This window comes from Vulpes lagopus, chromosome 5 (assembly GCF_018345385.1).
Source record: "Vulpes lagopus strain Blue_001 chromosome 5, ASM1834538v1, whole genome shotgun sequence".
Taxonomy (NCBI): domain Eukaryota; kingdom Metazoa; phylum Chordata; class Mammalia; order Carnivora; family Canidae; genus Vulpes; species Vulpes lagopus.
Window position 1 is genome coordinate 28,062,131 of NC_054828.1, and position 27,498 is coordinate 28,089,628.

The 27,498-nt window shown below is 44.8% G+C and overlaps 1 protein-coding gene across 14 annotated transcripts in view; it reads right to left on the reverse strand.

Annotated features, from left to right (window-relative positions):
* The window catches only part of INPP4A (inositol polyphosphate-4-phosphatase type I A), a 136,411-nt gene that overhangs the window by 107,695 nt on the left and 1,218 nt on the right, over positions 1-27,498 (reverse strand). The gene's annotated exons all lie outside the window — the stretch shown is intronic.

The following is a 27,498-nucleotide window of genomic DNA, read 5'->3' on the forward strand; positions in this document are numbered from 1 at the left end:
TAAAATATTATCTGGCTCTTTCCAGAAAAAGATGGCCAACCCCTGGGCTAGGACAGCAGGGAAATATGCTCTGGGTGCCAGGTGGTCCCTAACAATGCTTTGTGGTTATGAAGTTAGAGACCTGTCAACGTGGTTGTGTCCTCTCTAGCCACAGGCCACTGAGTCGAGATGTACCTTCAACCAGGGCATGGTTTCAGCAAGTGAGTCGTTAAGTGAGAGGGGCCAGGGGCCTGTTCTGTAATCGTCAGCCACTACCACCATGAAGCCATCCCCAGTGCCAGGCAGAGTACACCGCACCAGTGCCCGTGGCCTCGTTTCACTTTCTAGCCTGAGACACTGGAAGACTGAGACTCAGGACGTAAGAGACTGGCTCAGCACAGCCACAGGGATCCAAAACAAGCTGGCCAAGTGCAGAAGCCCAAGTTCCAAAGCCCCAGGGCCTAGTTGCTCCACTCCAACTGCACCTCAGAATCATCTAATGGAAAGGTGACAAATGCCAATGCTGGCCCTACCTCCACATTACTTTACTGGGGGGTAGGGGGTGGAAAGCAGCCTTCCATGTTTCTCGAAAGCCCCCAGCTGAGTGTAATATGCTGCCGTGGTGGAGAAAGTTGCAGCACTGTCTGGGTCCCTCCCTAACCCCCAGAACTTCCTCTCCCCAGGTTGTTTACAGGTGTTCTGCAGGGCTGGCTCCCCTGCCATCTCAGCCACCACCTCCAGAGGCATCCTCAAAGCTTGGGAGTTCCTAGTGACAGGGGTCTGTGATGACAAGAGGTCCCTCCTGCCCTCAATGTCCAGGCATGAGCCCTGCAACTGGTCTTAGCTGAATTTATGGTCCCCTTGTGAACCCATGAAGGGTTATAGACTTCGAATCTTCAGCTTCAAGGGTGTGTTGTTTCCTAGTGCCTGGGTAGCTAAGTTGGTTAGGCGTCTGACTCTTGGTTTCACCTTGGGTCATTATCTCAGGGTAATAACATCAAGCCCCGAGTCGGGCTCCATGCCCAGTGGGGACACTCCTTGGGATTCTCTTCCTTCCATCTCAGTCTCTCTCAAATAAAAATATTTTTTATTTAATTTTTTAAAATTCAAATTCAATTAAGTAACATGTAATGTAGTCTGGGTTTCAGAGGTAGAGGTCAGTGACTCATCAGTCTTATATAACACCCAGTGCTCATTACATCACGTGCCCTCCTCAATGTCCATCACCCAGTTAGCCCATCAACCCACCTCCCCCCTCCAGTGACCCTCAGTTTGTTTCCCGTATTAAGAGTCTCTCATGGTTTGTCTCCCTCTCTGATTTTGTCTTGTTTTATTTTTTACTCTTCCCCTATGATCCTGTTTTGTTTCTTAAATTCCACATGAGTGAGATCATATGATAATTGTCTTTCTCTGATCGACTTATTTTACTTAGCATAATAACCTCTAGTTCCATCCACATCATTGCAAATGGCAAGATTTCATTTTTTGATGGCTCAGTAGTATTCCATTGTGTGTGTACACACACACACACACACACACACACACACACACCATATCTTCTTTATCCATTCATCTGTTGATGGACATCTGGGCTCTTTCCATAGTTTAGCTATTGTGGACATTGCTGCTATGAACATTGGGGTGCAGGTGCCCCTTTGGATCACTATATCTGTATCTCTGGGGTAAATACTCAGTAGTGCAATTGCTGGATCATAGGGTAGTTCCAATTTCAACTTTTTGAGGAACCTTCATACTGTTTTCCAGAGTGGCTGCACCAGCTTGCATTCACACCAACAGTATATGAAGGTTCCCCTTTCTCTGCATCCTTGCCAACATCTGTCATTTCCTGACTTCTTAATTTTAGCCATTCTGACTGGTGTGAGGTGCTATCTCATTGTGGTTTTGATTTGTACTTCCCTGATGTGGAGTGACATGGAGTATTTTTTTCATGTGTCTGTTGGCCATTTGTATGTCTTCTTTGGAGAAATGTCTGTTCATGTCTTCTCCCCATTTCTTGATTGGGTTATTTGTTCTCTGGATGTTGAGTTTGATAAGTTCCTTACAGGTTTTGGATACTAGCCCTTTATCTGATGTCATTTGCAAATACCTTCTCCTATTCTGCCGGTTGTCTTGGTTTTGCCAACTTTTTCCTTTGCTGTGCAAAAGCCTTTTATCTTGATGAAGTCCCAATAGTTCATTTTTGTCTGTTTCCCTTGCCTTTGGAGATGTGTCTAGTAAGAAGTTGCTCTGGCTGAGGTCACAAAGGTTGCTGCCTGTTTTCTCCTCTAGGATTTTGATGGATTCCTGTCTCACATTGAGGTCTTTCATCCATTTTGAATCTATTTTTGTGTATGGTGTGAGAAAATGGTTCAGTTTCATTCTTCTTCATGTGGCTGCCCAATTTTCCCAACACTATTTGTTGAAGAGACCATCTTCTTTCCATTGGATATTCTTTCTTGCTTTGTCAAAGATTAGTTGACCATAGAGTTGATAATCCATTTCTGGGTTCTCTGTTCCACTGATCTATGCATCTGTTTTTGTGCTAGTACCATACTATCTTCACAATTATAGCTTTGTAACAGAGCTTGAAGTCCGGAATTGCAATGCCTCCAGTTTTGGTTTTCTTTTTCTTTTTTTTTTTTTTAAATTTTTTTTTATTTATTTATGATAGTCACAGAGAGAGAGAGAGAGGCAGAGACACAGGCAGAGGGAGAAGCAGGCTCCATGCACCGGGAGCCCGACGTGGGATTCGATCCCGGGTCTCCAGGATCGCGCCCTGGGCCAAAGGCAGGCGCCAAACCGCTGCACCACCCAGGGATCCCTGGTTTTCTTTTTCAACATTCTTTGGCTCTTCGGGGTCTTTTCTGGTTCCATACAAATTTTAGGATTTGTTCCAACTCTATAAAATAAATTGATGGTATTTTGGTAGGGACTGCACTGAATGTTTAGATTGCTCTAGGTAGCATATACATTATAACAATACTTGTTCTTCCAAACTATGAGCATGGAATGTTTTTCCATTTCTTTGTGTTTTCCTCAATTTCTCTCATGAGCACTCTACAGTTATCTGAGTACAGATCCTTTGCCTATTTGGTTATGTTTATTCCTAGGTATCTTATGGCTATGGGTGCAATCGTAAATGGGCCTGACTCCTTAATTTCTTTCCTCTGTCTCATTGTTGATATATAGAAATACAACTGATTTCTGTGCATTGACTTTATATCCTGCCACATTGCTAAATTGCTATATGAGTTCTAGCAAGTTTGGGTTGGGAGTCTTTTGGGTTTTCCATATAGAGTATCATGTCATCTACAAAGAGTAAGAGTTTGACTTCTTCTTTGCCAATTTGGATGGCTTTTACTTCTTTTTGTTTCTGATTGCTGAGGCTAGGATGTCTAGTACTATGTTGAATAGCAGTGGTGATAGTGGACATCCCTGCCATGTTCCTGACCTTAAGGGAAAAGCTCTCAGTTTTTCCCCATTGAGAATGATATTCTCCCATCCAAGAACTAACCAGGTCCGACTCTGCTTAGCTTCTGGAAACAGACAAGATCGGGCGCATTCAGGGTGATATGGCAATGTGGTATAGATATAGATATAGATATAGATATAGATATATAGATATAGATATAGATATAGATAGATACACACACACAAACACAATGGAATATTACTCAGCCATTAAAAATGGCAAATACCGACCATTTGCTTCAACATGGATCGAACTGGAGGGTATTATGCTGAGTAAAGTAAGTCAATCAGAGAAGGACAAACATTATATGGTCTCATTCATTCAAGGAATATAAAAAATAGTGAAAGGGATTATAGGGGAAAGGAGAGAAAATGAGTGGGAAATATCAGTAAGGGTGATGGAACATGAGAGACTCCTAACTCTGGGAAATGAACAAGGGGCAGTGGAAGGGGAGGTGGGCAGGGGGACGGGGTGACTGGGTGACGGGCACTGAGGGGGTACTTGATGGGATGAGCACTGGCTGTTATGCTATATGTTGGCAAATCGAACTCCAATAAAAAAATATTTTTAAAAAAAGAGAATGATATTCTCCGTGGCCCTTTGGTTTATGGCTTTCTTTTTTTTTTATTAATGGTAATTATTGTCACAAATTTTATACAATCGATGTTACATTAGAATTTCTAGCATGAATAACTACATGAAATATGCATCTATTATAATGCAGATTTTCTTGTATTTACTAACAATGTAAAATGCAAAATTATTCAAATTCCCAAGAGGCTGTAGCTGAGGTGAAATATAAACACATTTATTCTTTAAATTATCTTAAATTCATAGGTGCCACGTTTTACAACCACAAAAACCGATTCCTGTATCTCACACTTCAATTTCAGTCTACCGATTTTACAGAGAAAAATCCTGAGGCAAAGAGATGTTTTATGACCTGCCTTGAGTCACACTCCTGACTAGGTCTTCCAACTTTGGGCTCTTGGTCCAGTGCTCTTGCCACCATGCTTCCCAAGAAATCTTTATTACAAGATTATCAGGAAAGATAAGGACATCAAATAGCCACAAAGTGCTGATTCTGACATGGACCAAGTGAGAGCTTAAGCTATAGATCACTGCTGACTCATGACAGTAGCTAATGGTTTGCCCAGTTGCTTGGAGACTTTGGTTTATGGCTTTCAAGAGTGTGTTGTTTCAGGGCACCTGGATGGCTCAGTTGGTTAGCCATCCAACTCTTGGTTTCGGCTCAGGTCATGATCTTGGGGTCATGACATCAAGCCCCAAGTTGGGCTCCATGCTCAGCGATATCGCTCCTTGGGATTCTCTTCCTTCCTTCTCCCTCTGCCTCTCTCTCAAATAAAAATAAATATATATATTTTAAAAGGGTGTGTGTTGTTTCTCCTTCACAAACTGAAGGCTGGGTTCAGGCTCAAGACCAACAAAAAAGAAATGCCACAGATCTCAGGACCAAAAATGTGACCCACCAGCCTTACCTCACATGGTATAACTCTGGTATGGGTCTTATTTCCCTCCCTTCCTTTATTATATTTCCCTGATGGCACCTTCAGATTTTCTATTCTCTTTACTGAGATATCAAAATTGGGGTATCTCACCTCCTTACTATAAAACCTCAATGTTTTACTATTATTCCACTTATTTAGGGCAATCACATATTAAGTTAGTTCATGGTCTCATTGCACTGGAAAGTGAACAAAGCATTATCACTGAGAAATATTTTAAAACTCAGTTCTGGAATTCCACAAAGATGAGGTTGAACTTCTGGGCATTTCAATCAACAGGCTGCATTCCAAAAGCCCATTTATAAGTTATACGGAACCTAGAGAATAATTCTTTTCATATAAAATTACCTTTAAGATGATATTTAAGTTTCTAAGCAAATAGACAAATGCTTTTTTCACTCATTTGGCTTTTGCTAGTTTAAAATAAGGAAAATGCTAATACAAGAAAAATCAAGTGTGTATTTCCACATGCATATATACAAGAAAATCAAATATGAATGTATGTGTGCCGGGTATATGCAAAAACATCTTCTGTTACTTAAGAAAAAGAAGCTTTAGGGCAGCCCAGGTGGCTCAGCAGTTTAGTGCTGCCTTCGGCCCAGGACCTGATCCTGGAGACTTGGGATCAAGTCCCACGTCGGGCTCCCTACATGGAGCCTGCTTCTCCCTCTGCCTGTGTCTCTGCCTTTCAGTCTCTCTCTCTGTCACTCATGAATAAATAAATAAATATCTTTAAAAAAAAAAGAAAGAAAGAAAAAAAAGCTTTACATCAAACACTCAAATACTACCCATAGAGATTGAGAAGAGACTTTCTGCTCATTTCCAAGAGTGGAGGACACCAACGATGCTGCGTCTCTACTGAACCTGACACAACCACATGGTGGGGGTTGGTCACTAACATTGCAGGTTCTTAGTCTTAACTGGTAACACAGACAGGGAAAGGAGAAAGGAGATAAGCAGATGGGGAGATCAAGGAAACAGAGTGGTGACTGATAAATAGATGAAGGAGAAGGTGGGGAATGTAAGCATGGGCTCTGGGCATCCAGGGAGAAAACAAAGCAACTCTGTCTCCCCGGCTCTACTCAAAGAGGCTGAGTCCAAAAAGTCTGGCTTGCTCCCTCAATGACTGCCAGAACATATGCAAGTGTGAGACAAGTATTTAAAAGAGAGATGAAAATAAAACTGTGGGTCCCCATCAAAAAGCATGCAGACAGACACTGTCACCTCCTGTCAGCAGGAGGTTGGCACTTCCTTGCTGCTGTGCATTTGGTGGCTGATCTATCACTGACAAGGCCTACCTGACTTAAGTAAGGGTGAGTAAGGGGCTTTGTGGACAGAAAGACCTGTGACTCCTGCTCTGCCACTGACCAGCTGGGTAATTTAACTTCTCTGCAGCCCAATTCTCTCATCCACAAGATGGGAGGATAGACAAAAATCCATGAGAGTCTTATAAGAATTAAACAAAATGATGCACATGGAGACAGAGCACAGTGATTAGCACTCAGCAAGGCTCCACTAGTCCTAGTGGCTTCTAATCGTGACAGGGAGTATGTGTCACCCCACCTGAGCCAACAGGCCCTGGTACACAGTGAGTGCTCAACAAGGTTAGCATAAGAAACACAAGAAAGGGGCCTCGCTGAACATCTGGGGAAAGGCAGGAACAAGACTTGTGGGGGACCAGCATACAGACTAAGCAAGGTGGGCAGAGCTGGACGTGGAGCCAAGTGACCAAAGGGAGGTCAGAGCCCCGGATGCCAGGCTGCTGGGCAGAAGCCAGAGCTACACCCACCTGAGCAGGGGGCTCAGTGTAGAGAGGAAGTAGGACACAGGCTCCACTCTGGGGAAGGAGCTAACTGGGCCCAGGGAGTTATCTGAACTGCCACTGAGGTGGGCGCAAGAAGGAGAATGAGCTGAAGATATGTATCAGACTCAGGAACATGAATTACTGTCAATTTTCACATTATTTATAACATATAAATATTAACAAATATGTGATACACATGTATGTTCACATTCATATCAAGGCAACTTTCCTCAGTCCGCAATAGTGGAATGACTTTTCAAATGTCTGTCCTCTGGCTCCCCAGCCCCAAACCCAGGGCAAGAATAGTATGTTCTGTTTGCTGTTCTTTCCCTTCTGCCTTCCAGACTGTTGGGCACAAGTAGGTATCCGACTGACGTTTGTCCTATCAATGAGTCAACTATTTACACATCTCCCAACGCACTGTTTCTTTCAGGGATTAACACCGTCAGTGCTACATGTCACCTGGCCTTCTTCAGGTGACTTCTCCCTGGCTGGGATTGGGAACTCACACTGAATAAGGACTCAGCATGCATGCCTTTGTTGGGACATCCATGCTGGGCCATTTCACCCATGGGATACCAACTAATTTTCACCAGGTTGTTCTATCATCAACATACAGATGAGAACAAGGCTGCCCAAAACCATCCCAGCCACAGTGAAACAAATTCATTCTTTCAACAAACATGTCCCTAACAAGTTGCAGCCCATGGCACCTGACCGCAAAGCTCTTATTTTTTTCAAACCAAGGTAACAACATAGGAAAATGACAGGGCTTATCTATTTATCAAGAGCATTTCCAGCAACATCACAAAATGGCCCCTACTGCAGAGGCAGAGAGAAAAAAGAACCATGGCCACCCAAGAGCTGCTCAGCCTCTCCCAGCCTTGGCTTCCTCACACATCCCCTGAATGTCTTCTGAAGGCTGATGTGGGATACCATATCCCATAAGTGGGGCAAGTAATGGGGATGTCCACATTCTAATCCCTGGAACCTGCTGAGTATTATTTCACAGATGTGATTAACTAAAGATATTTGCAGATGTAATTAACTGAAGATCCTGAGATAGGGAGATTGTCCTGGATTACATGGGTGGGCCCTAATTCCAATCTTAAACGCCCTTACAAGAAGGAGGCTAAGGGAGATTTCAGACAGAAGAAAGCCATGAAACAGAGGCAGAAAGAAGTCACAGAGAAGATACTATACAGCTGGCACTGAAGATGGGGGGTTGGGGGTCAGGAGCCAAGGACTGCCAGCAGCCATGGGAAGCCGGACAAGGCAAGGAATGGTCTATCTTCTAACATCTGCCAGCCCTTGGCTCTCTGCAGAAAGGCCTCACAGCTTGGATGTGTCCCGCTGAATCCTGCATAGGGGCTGGTAAACAGCCTCTTCCCTAACACTACTGGGGAGAGCACAGCACTGCTAAACCCTTGGTTTGGACCCTGTGATACCGATTTTAGACTGCTAGCCCCCAGAAATGTGAAAGAATAAATTTCTGTTGGTTTTAGCCACCGAGTCTGCAAGAATTTGCTACAGCAGCCCTAGGAAACTAATACAAGGGATTAAATGAGAACCGCATGTGAAGCAATCAGCAAGGCGCCCAGCAGAGTAGAAACTAAAACAATCACAAACACTGAAGGATGGTCTGTGCCATCCTCCCTGGACCACCAGCCAGTCTCCACAAGTGGTGTGAAGAGCTACAGCCTTATGCTGCAATTATCCTGCTTCCATTAAAAAAACACCTTCATATTTATTGCTTCTCTCAATTGCATCCCAAAGGGAGTTTCCCGGGCTATGCAAGGACTCTTAGCTCCTGCCATATAAGTACAATACTGTCACAGGCATTTGTCTTAAACACCTCGTACAATTATTAACTCAGATATCCATATGGCTAGCTTTACTGATGTCACATCTCACAGACTAGACCCTCCTGGCCTTAGGGGTCATGAGCTGTCATCAGGGCCCTCTTACCTTGAATAAACACAGCACGAGAACTTCACAGGGCCATCACCCACAGCAATAGGCCCTGCAGTTGGTGTGGGGCCGAGAACTCTGCCCTGCCAGGGCCAGCCCAGAAGAGCCAGCTGGGCAAGCAAAAGACAGGGCGGTTAACGTCTGGCCCTCTGACCTCTTCTTTTCATTTCTACAGCCCTGGCACCGTGCACCCCCACACTTGGTTTTCCTTCTTGAGGGTTGAGTCCCAGTGTCGAAATGCAAAATGTGCAACAATTCCACTTCCTCTGCTCTTAGCAGCCTCCTCCTGGGCTCTGTGTGGAGGAGGCCCCGCGATCCTGACAGCTCTTTGGCCTCCTCTCTGCCCCCATAAAGTTTCAGAGTCAGGACTGCGCTGCCCCAGGACCCTGCCACCCTGACTTGGGCCTGCCCAAACATACCTTCCACCAGGCCAAGCAGCCCTTAGCCACAAAGGCACTCAGGGTGGAGCCAGAAAACCTCAAAAGTATTTTAGAGAAAATATGAACAAAAAGAAGAAGCCCATTCACTTCCTGAAAGCAGTCATCTGCTGGCCCCAGAGCTGCCTTCTTTGCCCCCATCTTCTCTGATCTCCTGCAATAGCTGGGCTTACCCAGCAGAGACCAGGGCCCTGAACTGGCTGACAGCTAACAGGGCAGAAAGAAGACAGCACTATATAAAGACTGAGCCATGGCCGGAAGAAAGACCCACCTCGTACTTCTCGGCCACTGGCACTGCACACAGCTGACCCCAGGGGCTATCATCTAACATCTGCCAGCCCTTGGCTCCCCCCACAGAGGCCTCACGGCTTGGATGCATCCTATTGAATCCTGCCCAGGGGCTGGTAAGCAGCCTCAAAGACATATATACCTAGAAACCCTCTGGGGGTGGGCTACCATCAAGTCCCACTCTCTGGAGCATCCCCAGAGCCAGTGGAGCAATGGTCACTTCATGTGTCCCCAAAATCTACAGAAGTGAATGCTAACAAGTGGGCATGCTCCGAGGAGCCCACCACGACCCCTCCCAGATGTTCTCCACCTGTACAATGTTACCACAGGGAGTAACTGCACACCCACTTCACTGTGGTGAACTACCAGGACTGTCTTCCAGAGTGAGAAGCTGACAAGGACCATCCAACATGACTCCAAGACATATTTACAATGCCTGTGTCCAGGTTGCTCACTTCCCTCTTAGATACACTGCATGGTGATGGGAGCAACCGATATGCTGGATGGGAATGGCCGGAACCAGCCCCAGCCTGACACTGCCACAACTAGAAGTCTGCTCCATTCCATAAGCACAATGCATTCCCAGTCCTGGCTGTCTGATACATCACTCCAGAACCATCTGCAGCACCTCTGGTAGCTTGGATCTGCGATGGGCCCCACAAAGTCCCTTAGAGCCACTGTTCTTAAAGCTGGGGTCAAAGGTGGCCTTGACTAGCCTTGTTCAGGATGCTATGGATTGATTTAAAAAGGTCTGTGTAGAATTAAAGGTGATATTTTAAAGAAGCATATCTTATAAACAGTAATATCTAACCATTAGCAGCCCTTCACTCTCCAAAGAAAAAGTTATAGCCCAGATGAAAATCACAATCAATGGGGAGGAACTTCCAAATGTCACCTAACCTCACTTTCTCCTTCCAGCCATGGCAATACTCAATCCATACCTGAGAGCTAGAGGGTGCACAGAGGGTGGGGAGAAGAGCCTCTTTCAAAGAGCTAACACAGTAGTGCCCAGCACAGGCCGGGAACAGACTACCATGCTCAACAGAGTGTTGGTTAAAGCCTGGCAGGGGAATGCTGTACAGCTGGGCAAAACAAAGAGAAACTCTTTGCAGTAAGTACCCAGACACAGTAAGGGGAGATGGTGAGGGGTACAGTGGACATGAAATGTGATACTGCGGGCGTGAAAAAAAATTTTACTGTGTACGTACATAAGTCTGTTGGCATATATGGAAAATCTTGGGAAGAACACAGAAAAAACACATGGCATTAGGTCTCCAGGGAGGGAACCTGTGTGGCTGGATCTGCATGGCTGGGGTAGGAGGCAGACTTTACCATATATCCTGCTATACCTTATAATTTGTTAACCATGAACAGGTATGCCTTTTGTGAAACATAACATAAAATGTTCTCAAATATATCATAAAGCTAAATACAAAGAGGTTTTGAGGACTCCCACCAAGTAACATTAATATATTATAGCCACTAACAAGAGGGCAGAGGTTTTAAAGGGGTGCTTCTCTAGGTCAATATCACCTCCAGCAGGTGAGGAAATCTTTAAGGCTGTACCTGCTACTAGAAATAATGTCCATCACCTTGCCCCTGCCAGCGTCTCTCGCTCTCTGCCCTACACTTTCCTCTTCCCCAGCCTTGCTCTTCCATCATGCCTACATCACCACATTATATGGCACAGTAACATTTATGCTCCCAGCCCCAGAGTCACAAACTGTTGGAGGAGGAGAGTGTTTTAGCACAACCACTACCAACCCCTCTCCCCCAGCCACTGGCCAAAAGGCTTGACTATGTTTTCTGTCTACACTGCACTACTTTGTGAAGACCCTACAAGGTCACAGGAGAGCGTGTGTCTGTGGAGGAGGTAGGGCCAACTGAAGCTGTTTCACTGCAGGGAGAAGACCCTGACATAATTAATATTTGTTTCTAGAAACCCCTATTTCTACAGTGCTCCTCCTCACAGCCGGCCCAGTTTTCACAGGTGGTCTAGAATATCCTTCCCTAATCCTGTTTCATTTCCATCATTTCACAGACACGGCTCCCCGGCCATCATGGTGAGTTTTGGGGGCCTTGTACCTGGGCCCAGTGAGCTGCAGTGCCCATGCCACTGAACAGAAATGAGGGAGTCCATCTTGGCCCACAAACCTGGCTAGAGTACAGGTACAGTTATAAAAACTATTACCATCTAAGCAAGGGTCTCCTCAAACCCTTAAAAAGACTCTGGAATTGCTTTTGTCATTTAAAATAATGATATAAGCAAAACAGACAAGGTTTTTAAAAAGTCTAAAAAAACTCCTGTGCGGGATGAAGTCCCAAACTTTAAAGGGCCCGATGGACCTTGAGCCCCTCAGTGAGCTGAGGCTGCCTCTCCTCAGCCTCCTTCCTGATGCGTTACCCTCAGTCCTCCCCACACTTTTCTCTTGAAATTCCCAGCTCGAGCTATTGCCCCACTCTTGTCACATAACTCTCCATGAAGTCCTGAGATGTCCCTAAGACCCAAGAAGGGAGGGGGGCACCCTACTGGGCTTCTCTTTTAGTACTACACTTTCAACCTGTGCATCGGGAAAAAGGTTGATTAGGTTTAGAGAGAAAAAAAATCCAAGATGATCAAGCCCAAAGAAGGTGTGGTCCCTTCTCGGAGGAGCAGAAACAGCTGCTAGGTTCCAGCAGCTGGCTGACAGGCCTGTGTGCCAAGGACACCACTGACAGGCCACAGAGAGAACATACCAGGCCCAGGAACACAAGCTGCTAGGTTCAGTTTCACCCTGAGAAGTGACTGGAGGTATAGCTGTGCCACAAGCTACCATCTCACTTCCCTCTCCTAAGTTAGAATGAACTCCAACTTGATCTCTGGGAAATGGGCTGTCTTCCTGGGACAGGCTGAGGCTTTTCTTACACTTTTGACAATGAAATCATAGCTTTGTTCATTCATTCACTCAAGAAACACTGATTATACACCTATTTTGTACCAGGCACTGTGGGATACTTGGAGATACAAAGAAAACTGAGCTACTGTTCCTGCCCTGAAGGACATTTGTGTCCTTCAACACCCCAGATCTGTTAGGTTCACTGGGCATGTCTCCAGAGAACTCTCTACATAATGTGAATGCCACTGTGGGACACAATGCCCCTCCCCATAAAACACAGTAAAGCAGAATTTAACATTTTAAGTGATTCCTCTAGACTCCTAAGGATTTACTCTCAAGGCACTACACACCAAGGAGGAGAGGGTAAGAGGGCTCCCAAACAGGGGTGCAAGTGAGCCAGGCACTGAGCCCCACACGTGCCAGCCCTTCGGGGTGCCTGGAGTAAATTAGCTCACTTTGGTGCTGTATTCCTCCTTTTGGTGGCCTGGCACTCACCCCCTAATTACACTCCACAGGTGGAACTGTGCATGCACCTGCTCTCTCAGGCCACTCAACTTGGGGGCGCATGTGGTCAAAAGACCCAGGCCAGACAACTGAAGTATCAAGTTCTCCAACACCAAGGGTGAGCACCTGACCCAGGTCCACTTTGTGTCACTCCTTCCCCTGGATAGTCCAGATTTGCACCATCCGTCCATCTTGTCTCACAGTGAGCGTCACTCGCACTGGGCAGAGCACAGCTTGAGTGCTGACAATCCTGACCTAGGACTTTATTCTGTGCTTCACAGATGTTCCACGTCAGGCGTCTCAAGGCCTTTGGTGGTTGCCATCTTGAACTCAGATGCTGCCCAAATGCCTGCTATGTCCCTGGCAAGAGTTACCCGGGCCAATGGCCGTGTGAAGTGTGCTGACAGCCACCTTCTACAGTCAGTGGTATTTCAAGAACTTCTGCCTCGCCTGTACTTTTCTTCTCCACCATACTCCCTTGAGAGTGGGAGATGAAACATGGAAATCAAAACCACTTCCCCCCACCCCCTCCACTGCCAGGGCCTCACTTTCTGCATTCATACTGCAGACTGAGGGTGTCCCAACAGTCTTTGTTTCCCCTGAAAAAGTGCAGCATCTAGCTCTCTGCGGCTGGAAACTCAGCATGGGCACCTGTGGAATAGGAAGACAAGTCCCACATAACACATGGATCTGCACACCCATGAAGGAAAGTAGTTCCATGAAGTTTGATGGAGACCTCCCTTAAGTAGAACATTTCACTCTCAAAGATGAAAAAAAAAACCAACCTATCTTCATACCAAATAAGAACTGATTAGCAAAACAATCTGGAAGAGAAGCAACAGCTCAAGAAGTAACAATTCCTGCTGGGATGTGAGGAAAGGTGTTATGTTCATGCACTGCCTACAGCAGCCACTCCTGGGGTAGAGAAGGTGAGAAAGGGCCCTTTGATAACCCTTGCCTTTTTAAAATGTGAAGTTAACATTTTTTTAAAGGTTTGAAAAAATTACTACAGATTAGCAAATTTTCATTGTTAGTTTTGGAAACACAAAAAGAAATTTCCTCATTTCAGAGGCATGAATTCAGGGTGTTTCTTTGTAAAAATTCTTGAATACGTGCACGTATACACCCCTAAGTCCCAGGGATTCTAGTCAGACAGAAAGCAAAGCATGGCTCCTAAGGGGAGCTCAACTTCCTGCAGCTACTGTCTTGCAAGGTGTGTTTGTGGTACAGGAAAGATGTGTATGCACATGTGCAAGTGGCACCTGTAAGTACATGCATGAATGGTGTGTGCGAGCACATGAGTGGAGTGTGAGCACACGAGAGGCATGTGTGTCGAGCCCATGCACTAGATCATGGTAGAAGGAAAAGGACAAGAACAGCTGGCCCAGCCACCTTTACAAATGCTTACATCCATGTCGATGACAGGCAAAGAATGGCCCAAACTTCTCCTACCCATGCCTATTCCTTGGTCTGATATCTGACCGTTGGAGAGGCTCTCTTGAGTTTAGAAACTGCCAGCATATTTATCCTTCTTAAAATCCAAATGCTTCAGGGCACCTGGGTGGCTCAGTGGTTGAGCATCTGCCTTCAGCTCAGGTTGTGATCCGGGGTCCTGGGATTGAGTCCCAGATCCGGCTCCCTGCAGGGAGTCTGCTTCTCCCCCTGCCTCTGTCTCTGCCCCTCTCTCTGTCTCTCTCATGAATAACTAAAATCTTAAAAAAACAAAAACAAAAACAAAAAAACAAACCCAAATGCCTCAAAAAGAAGAACACGTGCAATTTTACAGACACCTAGAATAAATTGGTTATTAAATCCCTTTCATCCAAAAGAGAGTGGACATTTAGGATCACCTTCCTGAAAGGAAAAGCAGGACAAGGAAGGAAAGAGGCAAGATAGAAACACAGACCCAGCATGCATGTGCTACCCTCAATTCAGCTAGTGAGACTGGCCCTCCCCACACTTTGGGAGGGGACCTGTCGATGGTGGATCAGGATAGGGAAGGATGAGCCAGCCCTGGAGACCACAGGGTGGTGGGGGTGCAGGGAGAAGCTTACCTGCCTCCTCCCGGACTGCCCCCCCTTCCCACTCAGGGTATCCTGTCCACACAGGTCCTTGTCTGAATCTCACATGCTGTCTGAAATTCACCCCCCTGCATACAGGCAGCCCTTCCCTCTGGATGCACGCACGGGTCCAGAGGCACCAGAGGGAATACTGGTGGAAAGCAGCTATGGTCTGTAAGCCTCAGCACTGGCCCTGAGAATTTAATTCAGAACTCTGAGAATTTAAAAACATTTCTGTGTTTCAAATGAGTAAATGAAGGAGGATTGAGTGACCTCTTTCAGCCTCTGGTATAAAAGCAATGTGGAAATGAGAAAGGTCTCAAGCACTCAGCTTTTCAGTTAGTTGTCCAGGCCTATAGCCTCCCCAGAGGTTTCCAAAAATTCTGCCAACATTTTACCAACAAGCATAAAAACCTTCCAAAAAAGATAACTTGCAGGAAAGACATAGCTGGTTGCCTCCACTGTCTATTCTTTGCTTCCTCCTTAGTGACAGGCCCAGGACCCTGACGTTTAGTTGGGGTTGTCCGCCTCCCTTGCAGCTAGGTGTGGCCAGGGGTTCGGGGCTTGCCAACAAGACTTACAGACAAATTTAATGAGGAGTTCTCTGGAAGTCTGCCTTCCTCCAGTCTGGTGTCTGGAAGACCCATGAGCTGGCTGCACTCTAGCCACCACGCTAGACAGGAGGCACTGGGCCTTGTCACAGGGAAGGTAGGACACAAGTCCTAACTGCGAGAAACACACGCCTGTCCTGACTAAGCCTCTTTTCCTCCAGATTTTTTTTCCTGTTATATGCAGCCAAATGTTAATACTAACAATTTTATCATTCCCCATTTATATCCAATGGTGGAAAATGTCACCATCCTGGAATGCTGAAAGCTAGGGATAGAGGAGGATACTATTTTAGATTTAAGTTCATTAACAATCTCCTTTTTCCAAAACGAATACTTTAGGAATACTTTAAATGAAGCATTCTCAAATTTACCATGGGCTCCAGGCTGGAGTGAGTACATTCTCACCAGACCTTAAAAGCATAATAAAATTCATAGTGTTGTAGAATTACTTTATAAAAGTTTCTCCCCAATATAATCAACATTTATAATCCTAAAAAAAAAGGCAACCAACCCTATTTGTAGGCCTCTCTGAGTAGCAAGCTCAAAAAGCTTTAATATACAGAATTCCTGTTTACTGCCCCAACCATTTAATAGCTCAGCTTGTGTATTTAGTGCAGACAAATCTAGGTTATGAGGCAAAAACAGTCCCTGTTTTTATCCTTTACAGTTAGTCCATTAAATGCAGTTCACAGTCTAAGCCACGGGCTGCTAGGAGTCATGATAAATATGGGTACAATCTTTAACAGTTTACAAAACAGCCAACCTATAGATATATAATGCTGGTCAGACCCTGTGACTCCCAGTTCCGAGGAATGACATGGTGATCACTGCCCTGGCATTTAAGATCTCATCTAATCCTGTTTGGAATGAGTCTGTTCCACTGCAGCTGAAAACTCTGCTATGGAAGGGGCTGAAGCTGTGCTGGCTGTGGTAATGAGGACAGATCTGAATACTGGACAGGGTAGCCTGATGCTTCCTAACAACCAAGTCGGTGTAGGAGTGGTACTGCTATCGTGGAAGTACCCTTTCTCTTTAAGCCAGGCAACCAATCTGCAAAAGGCTTTTCACTGCTTCACAAACTCTGCTGGCTTTTCTTCTGTGACCAACAAGGTTAACTCCTAGCTATATTTGAGATATATATATATCCTATATATATTTGAGATATTTGACTACTTAAGGAATGATTAAATAATCAAGTTGACTCAAAATGCAAACACATCTTTCTCCCTCTGGTGAAGTGATTCAAAATACCATCTAGGGGTTTTTTTTGTTTTGTTTTTACCATCTAGTTTAAAGGTGCCTACAACAACCATCACAAAATGTGTATCTTAGGAAATCACTGGTATGTTACCAACTATGTGGAAGACTGCACTATCAAGTAAGATAGGTTCCTGGTCTTATGGGCTCTGCAGTGTTTCTAGGAGAAAGACACACAAATGAAGAATGTGACAGCTTCTAGTGATGGAAGCATCCCCAAAATCTGTTCAGGGCTCTTCTTGGAGGGATGGCATTTAGAACAGTTGTATCCATCTGAAGCTCCGTCTTCAATTCTTTTTCATCAGTTTATGCTTGAACTAATAACCTTAAATCCACGCACCCTTTGTGTAAAAGGTCAGGAATGGATAACAGGAAATGAAAAGGTCAAAAATAGAGTAAAAGGATGTCAGAAAGGTAGGTGAAGAAGTTAGGGAAGGATATCAAACTGCCAGAAAGACAATCCAGATCTGAACTGCAGTGCATATATTATCAGGGGAAAACATTATGAAGTAAAGTAGCCTCCATCAGTCCACAGAAAATGGGAAAGATTTGAGTGTCACCATAAAACCCATAGCTGTACTAGGGGGACTATACATACACAAACAGCCTCAGGAGGGAGGTATGGGGAGGGGTCCAGGGAGGAAGAGCCAGGGAAAGGCCCCGGGCACTCTACTTGACCAGGAAGAGTTTAGTCTGCATGATACACAGACAGCTTCGACCTCCATGGACATATCTGGGGTACTCCAGGGTCTCTGGCATTAAGTGTATGTACTTGTATGTACTCTAGGAAGCTGCTGCTGAACCACTGCACAGGAGAGCCAGGAAGTGAATGAGCAGAGGCAGGAGCTTGATTTCCAAGGCCACAGACCAAAAAAGTACTTCCCTAAACACTGTGTCTGTGTGTGTGGGGGGGGCGGGGGGGTCCCCCAATGCCAACTTTACTCATGTGGCTCTCAGACGTGATCATGACTCTGCTTCACTGTTGGACTAGTGACCAAGGGAGAAAGAAATGAGGGACTTGTCTTCCCTAGATGAACAAGGAAGAAAGAGGTCAGATTCGGGCAGGATTTTACCAAGTCACTGACAGGTCAGGGGCAAAATCCATATGCATGCTTCTCTGCTGCCTTAGGGAAACTACCAGCAAGGTGTTTCCCTCAGACCAATGTACTCACCCATCATTCCCTCCTCTTCAGAACCAGAGAAGTAACAATGTTTGGAGGATTCTGGGGTATCTCAACATTTCTTGGCACACAGTCCTATCTTAATTGGGCTCTATTATTGCATTTTATCAGCCATTAGATTATCACCCAATTATATAATATGATCACTGTTTAACATTTGTATATGCAGAACACAGCCAAAGCAATGAATAAGAAATGTGAAAATATTCAACATCCAATTCACACAATCACAAGTTTTTATGTGCTTTAAAAAAAAAAAAAAAAAGTGTCAGTAGAAGGCTTAGCTGGGTCAGTGACCACCTCACAAAACTTTATGAACCTGGGCCCCTCCCACTTCCCTGTTCCCCCTCTGCCCACATCCTTCTCTGACCTTTGCTGGCAGTCCCCTCACAGAACCTTCTTCTGCAATATTTCCCCTCAGAGGTACTCTGAGCAGGAGTCAGAGATGGATGTGCCCTAGCCTTTTGAATACATTTTTTTTTAATGGTTGTTATGCTTTTAATGAAGGGAGATAGAAAGTGCATCAGTGCAAAAGAATGTTTTACATACTTAATAGGATAGTGATTAATGTAAATTTAGGAATACACAGTGTGTTCAACTTCAAAAACTACAAGGTTTCCTGCAACCTAAGATAATGGAAAAGGCTCCTTATGTTTTTACCTGCCACCTTTATTATTAAAGAAAGTTCTAAATGGTATTTGGGATGGGGTGGGGAGGATGGAAAAAATAATAGGAGACTCTTTCCTGCTATAGTTCAAGAATTCTAATGAATTGGTATGGCAATGACTGTAGGGCAGTGAACTTTCCCCAAAAGGAAAGTTCTAGAGGACCCCATCACAAACTTTAGAAGTGCCATATTAACATTGCTTAGTGACAGATGATAATGGCACTTATCATAGTGAGCACTGAATAATGCACAGGATTACTAAATCATTATGTTGTACACCTGAAACTAATATAACACCTATATTAATTATACTTCAATTTAAAAATTCATAAATCTTTAAAAAAGTATTTCCAATAACATATAAGCAAGCTGAGTGGCTTAACAGGCTGCAACCCTGGAAAGTAGCTAAGATATCTCACCTTAGAGAATTTTCAAATATTATAAATCCCATTTTTCTTCCACAGAGAAACTTTCTAAAGCATGGACATGACTTGAAGGATATTGAGAAAACTGAATACATTTTTTTAAATGGGGGCAAAAATGGGAAAAACAGGGTTATCAAGACCATAGAATTGAGAGGAAAAATACTGAGTCTCCCACAGGATAGTAACTTGCCAACTGCACCGGCCCAGAGCATCACAGTGCACAATCTCCTACTTACATTATTTAACTCATATAACCCTCTGTGGGCCAGACAATTCCCCCATATCCCAGAAGAAAACTGATTTAGGTTCAGGTCTATCACTTTTTCTTCTCATAATCCAAGTTGTCCCCCTCAAAACCAGACACAGACACCCCAAAGATATGCATATGTTTTGTGACACAAACCAGACAAACACCTGCATTAATGTATAACACATGCATCCCAAAGGCAACCAAAGTAACATGGAAGTTGTCCTGTTAAGCCACAAAGGATTACAGAGGGAATCACAGGTAGCAATGGCTCCAACAGGGCCGGCTTCAAAACAAGGTGGATTCAGATACCAACCTATTCGTCTCATTCCCTCTCTCTCGCTCTCTTGGTGTAGGCAGACATGCTGATCCACCCTGTTAGGAGAAGGAGGGGTCAGGTATCCAGAGTTAACTTGCAAGCCTCTGACAAATCCCTCCATTCCCTGCCATTGCCTCCCCATCACTCAGAGTAGCCATGCCAAGGATTCTCAACATCACCAGGAGGATCTGGCCCAGGTGGTCAAACACCACAGACAGTAAATTGGAGCAAGACCACATCTACACCTTCTGTTCTGCTGTCTTCCTGGGCTCCAGCTTCATTCCCAGTGGTCCACACTGATAAAAGTCCCCTTTCAGATCAGCAGTTCTCCATTTATGGTGAGTCATAGACCCCCCAACCCTCCACTAAGGTTCTGATGAAGACCAGAGGCCCTCTCTCCAGGAAAACACCCAGCATGTGTGTGTGCTTACATAGTCATGGAAGCCCCCTCCTCTCCTTTCTCAACCTTTAGATTCAACACATTTTTGCCGAAACTCACAGTAGGAAACACGGACATTGGAACAATACCCAAACATAAAACATGCAAATAACGACATGTTTTACCAAAAAATGCCTACTATTCCTATAAGACATGTATTTGCATATTTTAATTTTTTTAAAAAAATGTTTAATTTTTTTATTATTTATTTATGATAGTCATACAGAGAGAGAGAGAGAGGCAGAGACACAGGCAGAGGGAGAAGCAGGCTCCATGCACCGAGAGCCCGACGTGGGATTCGATCCCGGGTCTCCAGGATCGCGCCCTGGACCAAAGGCAGGCGCCAAACCACTGCGCCAAACCGCTGCGCCACCCAGGGATCCCTTTAAAAAATGTTTAAATGCGGGATCCCTCGGTGGCGCAGCGGTTTGGCGCCTGCCTTTGGCCCAGGGCGCGATCCTGGAGACCCGGGATCGAATCCCACATCAGGCTCCCGGTGCATGGAGCCTGCTTCTCCCTCCGCCTGGGTCTCTGCCTCTCTCTCTCTCTCTGTGACTATCATAAATAAATAAAAATTAAAAAAAAAATGTTTAAATGCTAGTTACAATCTCAAATTAATTTCACAAACCGCTGCTGTTTGAAAAACACTGTTCTGGACCCTTGCCACCCCGCCTCTTCCTCAGGTGCTCTTCCTCAGCAATTAGCACTGATGTAGTACAGCAGAGGCTTCTTGGGTTAGGATGAACCTTGAAAAGTCAAGAAAACCTAGAAATACTTTGGAAAGCCTTGAAGAGATCCCTGGGTGGCGCAGTGGTTTGGCGCTTGCCTTTGGCCCAGGGCGCGATCCTGGAGACCCGGGATCGAATCCCACATCGGGCTCCCGCTGCATGAAGCCTGTTTCTCCCTCTGCCTGTGTCTCTGCCTCTCTCTCTGTCTGTGACTATCATAAATAAATAAAAATTAAAAAAAAAAAAAAGGAAAGCCTTGAAAAGTCAAAATCCAAAATATCTCAGCTCACTAGTTTCTGGAAAAATCTGAAACACTGAACTATTTTGAGCTCACAAATCATATCATGAAGGTGGCTATTTCTCTTCACCTAAAAGTTGGAGTTGCACTTGCAAAAAGGTCACACTGGGCGGAGCCAGAGAGAACTATAAACTGCCACGGAAAGGAGTCCCTTAGGCTGTCTCCAGGGCAATTCCTGAAGCATTCCCAAGTCCCTACTAACTGTACCATTTTCTACTTCTTTCTGAGCAAGGAGTAGCAGAGTAAGCACACTCTACACATCAGAACCTACTTCCAGAATAGCTCTGGAGAATGAGTCATAAGGGCCAGTCTAGATCCTCAGCAGCTGGCCCAGGGGACTCCTATCCCCACTGGGCCAGAGACAGAACCTGGGGCTGGGAGGTCACCATGTTGCTTCCTTTTAGTCCTGCATGGAGGATGTGAGCCACTCTCAGAGAAGCTGGAGAAGCTGCAGGCATGGAGGCTGGGAAACAGCTGGGTCAGTGAACTGGGGCACAGGCCATGGGGGGCCATGAAGAGCAAAGACACCCACAGGCTCCTCTGTTTACACTACGGGCTGACCACCCAACACTCATTCTCCCTTCTTCCTACTCTGGGAATATGCCTCTCTGGATTCAGGAAAAGCCAGCCCCATCTCCAGGTGAGGAATGGGGGTGTTCCTGATTAGACTAGGAACAATTCTCAAACTGGAGCTTGCATCAGAATCACCTGGAGGGCTTGCTAAAACAGAGAGCTAGGCCCCATCCCAGAGTTTCTAATCCAGTAGGCTGGGGAGGGGCCTGAGCCTGCACATCTAATAAGTCTCAGGGGATGCTGATGCCGTTGGCCTGGGGCCCAGACACCGAGGAACACTCTTAAGCCAATCAGCACACAGCACTCTCACAGCCTCCGGCCCTGGGTCCCGGGGAAGCCATGTGGTCCTCACTGCTCCCACAGACCAGAGGGAGAGCTGGTAGGGGCTGTGGCCAGGGAGGGGCTGGTGTCAGGAGCCGGGAAACACACAGTCCCACTGACCATAAGGACCATCTCATCGACATGAGAAGGCTAATTCTGGGATGATACCAGCAGTGATGGCCAGAGAGAGAAGAATCTACGCCCTTGTTGAAACTGCAAAACTGTTGATAGAGTAGAACTCCAGTTCTAGGAGATTAATAAATGACCTTACTGTCTACTTGGCAGCCAAAAGCACCCCAAGATACACACCCCACAATCCAGGAGACTCTTGAACCGGGCATCCCTGTTTTCTAAAAGCACCCTCCTCTTCAGAAATGTATACCTGCCACTTCCAGAATCTGTACACCTAGGTCATCCTGCTTGAAAACTCTAATTGGTGGGTTAGAGGATGAACCATTTGAAATGCAGGCAACACGGGACAAGGAAAGGAGTCCCACATCCTGGAGTGAATGAATTTTATCAGACGGCAGCTGACCCCAGCAGTGCAAGGGCCACTGTGTAAAGGCGTGGTGGACAGGAAGAGTGGCAGAGGATTTCAGACCTCAGAATTCTACCTAGTAAGGGCAACAGGAAGGGCACTGCGCCAACTCCAGGCCAGGAGAATTAGCAGATGTCTGAGGGAAAGGCTCTGATCCCAGGAAGGGAGCCGCAAGGCGCCAAATGCTTTCCTCCAGACATCCCGTCCCAGGGGACACCCCTCCGTCTTTCTGACTCCATAGCAGAAAATGGACTTGTCTTTATCACCGTAGACACTCCCCCGGAGACTTCCTGCTTCTAAGGCCTTCACCAGGGGAACTTTCAGATTCCACCCAGAAAGGGTTGCTGCGTTTCACCTGCCCTAGGTGCAGGACTCTGAGCAAACACTAGGAGCCGGCTGCGTGGGCTGGCAGGCATGTGAAAGAGCATGCGTAAGGTGTGCACAGAGACCATATTGACGGGACAAACACATGGCACCCAGGGGCCCTGATTCCCCATTTCCCAGCCAGCTTATGAAAAAGGGATGGTGAAACCTGAAGAGAAAAGGCTGCTCTCATTCCAACTTCCACACTACCCACACGAACTCATCAGAAAGGTTCCCGTCCCTGAGTGCTGGCAGGCACAGGTGTCATTCCAAGCACCTGATGTGTATTAACTCACCCAACCCCCTAACAAGCCTCTGCAGTTGCAGATGAACAAACCAAGATACAGAAAGATGAAGCTACCTGCCCAAAGTCCCATAGCTGCTGGAGGCTCACAGGGACTTTGGTTTCAGAGTCCACAATAGTTCCAGAGATAAAAGAAATGGTTTTGAAAGATGTGTATGCATGCTCAAAGTTCCTTCCCTATAAATCAAAATACTAGAAATAGAAGTTATTGATATTGGGGGCTCCAAGTAATTAATCCCCATCCCTACATTGATACAATAAAGTAGAATATTTATTTTTTAAATCCTGTGGAAGAAGCTAAGTGATTTAATGGAAATAGCACTAGATCCAGACAGGCCTGGGTCTGAATCCTAGTCCAAGCTCTTCTAACCACTCTTCGGTGGATACCTTAATCACTTCTCACTCAGCTGACTCCTCAAGACCACAGCTCACCTTCTAACAAGACCTTGCAGGGGATGCATATAAACACTTGGCCCAGGGCCTGGGATATAGAGGGTGCTCAGAAAATGGTAGTTTCCTTTTCCTCTAGGATGAAAAATATATAATGCTTAAAGGAGATGTCTAAGGCTCCCAGGAATAAAGTCTAAAGTTACAGTAACTTCCACAATGTAGTAATATAAATAATCTAATAAGATAAAGTAGGCAAAGGATATACACACATAATGTACAGAAGCAAAAGTATAAACAAATATGGAAAGGTTTTCAATTTTCTGATAATTTGAGAAATATAATTAAAATAATAATGCCTTCTTTATCCATTAGATTGGCAAAAATTGACAAGATTTATACTCCTCAGTGTTGGCAGAATTAAAAAGAAACAGGGAGTTTCACATTCTAATGGAAGAAGTACAAAGTGAAAGCCTCTTGGAAACGGGGGCAATTTGTCAAAGCTGTCCATTTAAAATTGCTCTTTGACCCAGAAATTCTACTTCTAGGGATCCAGAAGACTGAAATATTTGCAAGTATTAACAAATGATTTGTTTGATCATTCAAATGATCATCAAATTAGGATCATCAAATCCTAATGATTTGATTCACAAATTCTTCACTATTTTTTTTTTTAAGATTTTATTTATTTATTCACAAGAAACACAGAGAGAGAGGCAGAGGGAGCCTGATGCAGGACTTGACCCTGGGACCCTGGGAACACGACCCGAGCCGAAAGCAGATGCTCAACCACTGAGCCACCAGGTGCCCCTCTCCACTACCTTTAGAGTGTGAAATTGGAAATAACCTATATGTCCATTGATAAAGGACAATTAAATAAATTGTGATAAGCCCAAACTCTGGAATACAGACCAAAGTCAAAACGAAATAAAAACAAAAACCTTTTCATGCATTAAGTTTAAAATGCAAATCAGAGACAATTTTATGCAATGTGTGAATGGACACACATATCCACTAAAAGGGCCTAGAAGCAGCAACACCTCAGTAGCAATAAGCACACCTGGAAGCCAGATCTTGGTTTTTAAATACCATTCTCCATTAAAAGGAACAAAGACTCTGGAGAAATGGCTAATTCCAGGGCTGGAAGGTGTAAGCTGAGTGTCGAAGGTTTTGTGTCAGAGTGAAGAAGTCCTTCAAGAATGATGAGGACATGTCAAAAGGACATAAGGGGCTCCTGCAGGCCAAGTCTGGGACAATTTTAGCAAAAAAAATGAATAATGAGAGTAAGAGACTATAATCTATTGCATTAAAGCAGGAATTCATGAGAGCAGGGGTGTAAATCAAAGAATAAACAAGGGAGAAAGAAATGTCCTTCCTTTCAGTACAATTCCCTCTGGTAAGTATAGAAGGAAATATGGAATTAGAAAGTTACCATCTGTCAGCCAGCATAATAACTGGTTCAGGTAAGAATCATCAACAGATTCTAAAACTAGTGAGTCAAAGTATGGGGAGTAACAGTATATTTACAGATTCTCGAGTTATCTTACTATGAGATACATATTAATTACCAAGGGAAAATGGTAATTTTTCTGTAAGGGAACCAGGCAGACACTACCTAAATCAAGTGATCAAAGTTAACGTGACCAGGGAATGGGACTAATCAACAGCATATGCCTCCTCCTGATGGGACCTGCTGAGATGGCTGCAGGGTCATCCCTGTGCTACTCTTGCCAAAAGCACACAATCTTAATCTAATCATGAGGAAGCAGGCAAACCCCAATTGGGAGACATTATCCAAAAAAGCAGGTGGCAGTCTTTAAAAATGTCAATGTCATAAAATACAAAGACTCAGTAACTGTTCCAGATGAGAGGACACTAAAGAGACAGGACAATTTGACACAATGTATAATCTTGGATTTTCTTTTGCTCCAAAAGACATTATTGGAGCAACTCACAAAACCTGAAAAAGACCTGTAAGCTAAATAATAGTTTGGTATCAATGTTTGATTCCCTTATTTTTAATAACTATACTGTTATGTAAGAGAATGTCCTTGTTTTTAAGATATACACATGGCTGCAGGTTACCATTAAACAGTTCAGAAAAAAAAAGTAATCACCCATAAACAAATACAAGTGAAGGACAGGGACGCCTGGGTGGCTCTGCAGTTTAGCTCTGCCTTTGGCCCGGGGCGTGGTCCTGGCGTCCTGGGATTGGGTCCCACATTGGGCTCCCTGCCTGAAGGCTGCTTCTCCCTCTGCCTATGTCTCTGCCTCTCTCTCTCTGTGTGTGTCTCTCATGAATAAATAAAAACAAAATCTTTAAAAAGAGAGAGAGAGAGAGGGATAAAGCAAATGTAGCAAATGTCAACATTTGGTGAATGTGGGTAAAGCATATCTGGAAATTCTTTGAAATAATCTTGCAACTTTTCAGTAAATCTGAAATACTGTTTTAACAATCAAAAAAAAAAAGCAAGGTGTGCATAGTATAAAAATATAGGTAAATTTCTGTGTATTCAGTTCATGATGGTATTTTCCTTAAAAGCACAAGAAAGACAAAATAAAGCAGGCCTGCTTGGTGTTAATACTGATCTCCCCAGAATACAGTCTCCTCACAGACCTTCTCTTCCAGAACACTAGAAAAATATGTTTTGAAGGATCTCTCAGGACCAGACCATTAATCAAGTTCTACAAAAGAAGCAACCACATAATCAAGCCTCCTTCCCTGCAGATCTGTCCTCTTTTTTCCTCAGTGAAAGCCCAAACATCCTGACACCATGAGTAGCTGATGATGCTGAGGACTTTGCTGGAATTCATAATCAATAAAGGAATTTTTCATAAGAAACCAGGTCCAACCTCAGTCCAAAGTCTCCTCACCCCTCTGTCTTACTGGATTCTTGAGATGCTGTGGGGTGGGGGTCAGGGGTCTGTTGGTCCCACGTGCCTTTCTGTCCATTCCTTGGGTGATTCGAAGATTTGCTGACTGAGCAAAATGTTCTCAGGTAGGCCGCTGGTTAAAGGAACTTGCAGGGTCAGTGGTTCTCTCAGCCATATACACCCCATCTCTCTGGTGCTTTACCATTCACAACAACCTCTTGTGTATATTATTCTATTTCATCCTTTCCTTAAGGCAACCTTTAAAAAAAAATCCTAATATCCAGTTTAATAGCAATACAAGAACATATCCAGGTTCCCAAACAATGGCACAAACCTACCCGACTTCAAGTCTAAAGCAGATAAACACTGAGATGGCGTAAGCCTAATGAAAACTGAGAAGTAAAGCAGCCACTAGAATCAGCAGAGCCAATTCTGATGCTGAAGCCAGGAGAAACAAGCCGTCTTTTCTCCCTGCATCTGTCCAGCTTCCTTTCACTGAAGCCCTGTGTTCAGGGCACACCCTCCCAGGAACTCTGGCTTGTTGCTACAGAGGTGTGTTTACAAGACCCCACAGGGAACAGGGCCTTGCGGGTTTCCATTCACAATCAACAACCACCCCTGGGACAGCATCATGGTCTTCTGACAGCTCCCCTCCAACAGAACCACTACACTGGCCTCCCCACGTGGGCACCATCATTCATCTTTCTTCAGAGAAATCGATGAATTGAATCTTCCAGATGTAAACATTTTACCAAAAATCCCCCAAAACGAAGGCCTTAGCTTAGATCCCAAACCAAAATTCCTCTTAAAGAAAGCCTGATTTCAACCAATGAAAAATCAAGTTTAATTCTAGGACAACCTATTCTATGTGCATTTACCAATGCCAACAGCATCTACATCCCAAAACAAATGGCAGGGCAGGTTCTGTTCTCACCTTTCAGAGTTGAGAAAATTAAGAACCAAAGTTAGCAAGTGGCAGACCCAGGATTCACCCAAGACAGCCTGTTCAGGCCCCACCCGCACTGGCTTGCCCACAGGCCACCCAACCC